Source organism: Coffea eugenioides, chromosome 9, assembly GCF_003713205.1.
Source record: "Coffea eugenioides isolate CCC68of chromosome 9, Ceug_1.0, whole genome shotgun sequence".
Lineage (NCBI taxonomy): Eukaryota > Viridiplantae > Streptophyta > Magnoliopsida > Gentianales > Rubiaceae > Coffea > Coffea eugenioides.
This window is the reverse complement of record NC_040043.1, coordinates 36,156,956-36,161,027: the sequence shown is the minus strand read 5'-3', so window position 1 is coordinate 36,161,027 and position 4,072 is coordinate 36,156,956.

Sequence of the window (4,072 nt, the reverse complement as noted above, 5' to 3'; positions counted from 1 at the left end):
AAGATCTAACACAAAACCACATAATCTAGAACAAATATTTAAGAATTACATTTCAAGTGCAAAATAGCATACATATGTTTATCAATACAAGAAAAATATATTCACAGAATTATCCAAACTCCTCTGCTACAATCATTTCTTTTAAGTGGTCCTTCAAAACATACTCAAGTCATTTTTGCTTCAAGGTGGTTGTTAGTCTTGTTATCTTCAAGACATCAAGGGAAACCATTCCATCAGAAGATTCCTTTTGCTATAGAAAAGCCTTCCATTGTTATCTTCAAGACATCAAGGGAAACCATTCCATTACTAAAAATTCCTTTTTTCAGAAGATTTCACAATGGAAGGCTTTTCTATAGCAAAGCAATCATCATGAGATAACCAATTCAATTCCAATACATGAATTTAGTTCCTAATATTTTTATGGAGACCAATTCATCCCATTTGGTTTCAACTATAGAGTTGCAACAAGACGCTGATATAGGAATACAATTCCTTAGCATTTCAAATTTTACTTTAATTGAGATGATCTTATCATGGATAGATATCCTACAAATATAAAACAAGTGAAAGAGCAATTACAACAAAACAATGAGAAAACATGTGGTCTTCTGGATGGATATAAAGCAATGACTTGCAGATTCATAAATGTGCACAAAGGATTGTTCACTATTGAGTTATAGATTCACCTCAGGATTCCAAACATCAATCTACATGTTTTTGCTATAAACTTTAGGCAATATCTGACTTTAAGCTAAAACAAAAATGAAAAGTAGAGAATAGAGAAACTTGTCATCTACAGAAACATTGATTTCTAAACTCCAATGCAATGACTTGAATAAGAGAAACTGGTCATCTACAGAAACATTGACATCAAAGCTCTAATGCAATGACCTGGATACAACCACTTTGTTAAAGATATGTTCAAGATAGACATTAACCAAATTAGAAGACAAATAAGGAAAATCAGTCAAACACAATGACAAATGGAAAGTGAATCTCAAGCTCCTAAACCAAGTATTTGTGTTGATATGAAGAGGAAGAGAGCAAGTAATTTTACTTAAACGACTAAGAATTAATTGCCAGGCTTTTGCTTAAATTGACCCTTTATTGAAGATTTACATTAATCAGCCATGAGTCTGACTTGAATTGTTGTACATCATTGGACACTATTACCATACATCCAAGACATAACCTTGAAACTAGAAAAGCACAACTGAAAGCTTACATATATTAATAGGCAAGTATCAACAAATGTAGAGATCATTTTTCTTGCTTAACAATAGGGCACATAGTCGAGTAGGATCTATAATTTTTCTAATTAACTCAACCTGGCAGATCAGTCAAATTCAAAGCACAATAAACATTTTAACTTGATAATTGAAGAACAACCTGAGTATCCTTTAGTAAGAAAACTGAAGCTCTTAAGACTTACTACCAAGTATAAGAATGAATATTACTGAATATAATCCATGTCCAAATCCATATTACTAAATTTTCTTTACTTTACTCAATCCATATCTTCACTCAAGCAAACTAATTCAATACAGAAAAGTTCTTATCAGGTGAAATAGTATAAATCTTCAATGAGCGCCAAAAGATATGATGTCTCTAAACTTATTTTTCATTAATATGCCATGCATGTGCTCTTTTACACATTTAATTTCCATATCTTTGTTATTCAGCCACATTAATCAAATTATAGAATCTTTCTTTTCCAATCACCAAGTAGATATGAAGTGACTATAACAATGCTCGGATCAAATACAACTTTAAGAACATAACCCAAAAAGAAAAAAGAAGAAAGAGAGCAAATAGTGCAAAAAGGATAACTTTTTAATTTTCATTTCAATCCCTAATAGAATAGAGAATAATGTAAAAACCCGCCATAGCCATTCATTTCCCTAATCATTCAACATTGTACTATTAGCATGAACTTAACATTTTGGTTTTTAGTTGATCATCATGTCAAACAAAATGTAGCCAACTATTCACACCTATGTAACTCCTGAGGGCAAACCCCATTGACAAATGATTACCCAAAAAAAAAAAAACTAACCTATGTAAAAAACAAAGCTCATACGTGAACATATGAAAATCAAATACCGTCAAGAAGAAAGAAAGAACCCATTTAAATCAATTCAAGAATGCGTACAAGAGCAAAAAACTAAAACCTATGGAAAGGGCTCAAATTGTTCTTTTTTCTTTCTTTTTTTTGGGGAGGGGGAACAAATTTTTCAATAGATAAAATCCCATTGTATCTACATAAATTCTAGCAATCACCAATTTAGAGACAATTTCATCAGTAACAATCAAAAATGCATTTTTAAGTACAACATACAAGTAAATGATAGTACTGACCTTCAAAAGCAATTGAAGCAGTATCCCATAAGAGTTATCAAGTGGTAAATCGCAGAGAGAGAAATGTTAGAAAATTGGCTTAATTTCTTTTAGAATTAATGTTTTTCATAATAGTACTTGGATCCCCTAAGGTTTTTAAAATCTCACTTACCTCCTTTGAATTGACATTTCTTGTAACATTTAGCCCCTTTGGAGGAAATACAAGAAAGATAATGTTTTTTTTCCAAAACTACCCTTATATTATCTTACTTGTGAAGTTTACAACAACAATAAAAAGTAAAATAAGGTTAAATTTTCACAAGATGTAAATTTCTTAACTTGAACTATTTATTTTTGTTGTATTGGAACAAAAACAAAATTTACACCTTGAAAGATTCACACGTATGAAAAGATCATTTTAGTTTTCAGTACAACTTAAACTACAACATGTATTAAAATATATTTCCTAAAAAAATTCTTGACTTTCTTATAATTATCCATGAAATTCTTCAAATGTGTCAGTTATTCACCAAAATCCTTCTAAGTGGTTAATTTTTTTTTTTTTTTTTAGTGTAAGCGGGAGGACTCGAACCCGAGACCTCTTGCTTACACTCCCTCCCCCCGTACCACCCAACCCACGTTCCTTGTTGTCCCATCACGATCTTGATATAGAAAAATAAGGACCATTATTAGAGATCAATTTATTTTTTTAATCTACATATTTTGGTTTAAAATTTTATTTTAGATTAAATAATTATTAAGAGCAAGGCTAATATTGTCAATTTGTGACTTTTGATAGGAATATTTAGTCTTGTCGAGTTGATAGGGGAGGTAAGTGAGATTTTAAAAATTTCGGGGGAGTTAAGTGATATTATGAGAAGCCTCAAGGGAGGTTTCTGAAATTATCCCTATATATATATATATATATATATATATATATATATAGACATATATACATATATATCTGCCCAATATGTCAATTAAAAATCCAATTTAATTAATAAAACAAGCAACAGGCATAATATGCAACCAACTGGGCCAGATCTTGATGAAATTATAAATTTATTCTTTTTTCTAGATTTTTCAATTATTTTAACATATAAAATTCAATTTCAATTATTTGAATATATAAAATCCAATTAAAAACTTTGAAATAGAAGGCTATAACTAATCCTATCACCAATCAAATTTGAAATTTAAAACTTTCTCATTATCTCTCCATGTTAGATGAATTAATTGAGTGTTTCATAAATCATTTATAGTTTACTATTCAGACTTTAAGCCCTTTTTACTCCTTAATTAAAGAAAATACATTTGTCAAGCCAAATTCTGAGGGATAATTAATTAGTCCCATTTTAAAATCATTCACCCTATTATACCTTTATCACTTTAGCCCTTGTTACTCCTTCATTATTGATTTTTCAAGTCAATTTCTTAGGAATAGTGTGATCGGTCCTATTTTTAAGTTATTCACCCAATTATATTTTCATCACTTTCCTTCTGAATGCAATAATCATTTGTTAAGTCTTTCAATGATATATTCGATTACTCCTATTTTTTAATGATACATCCTATAATCACTAAATCAATTTTCTTGTCGATTTAAACTTATCTTATTATCATTTTTTTTATATTTAGTGAGCTTAGGGCACTTTCGTAGGTTTGCTTTTTCTATGTTTTATATTATTATGTTGGACTTTATTCTGTAAGTTTGTTTTTCAAAAGTTTTAAATTT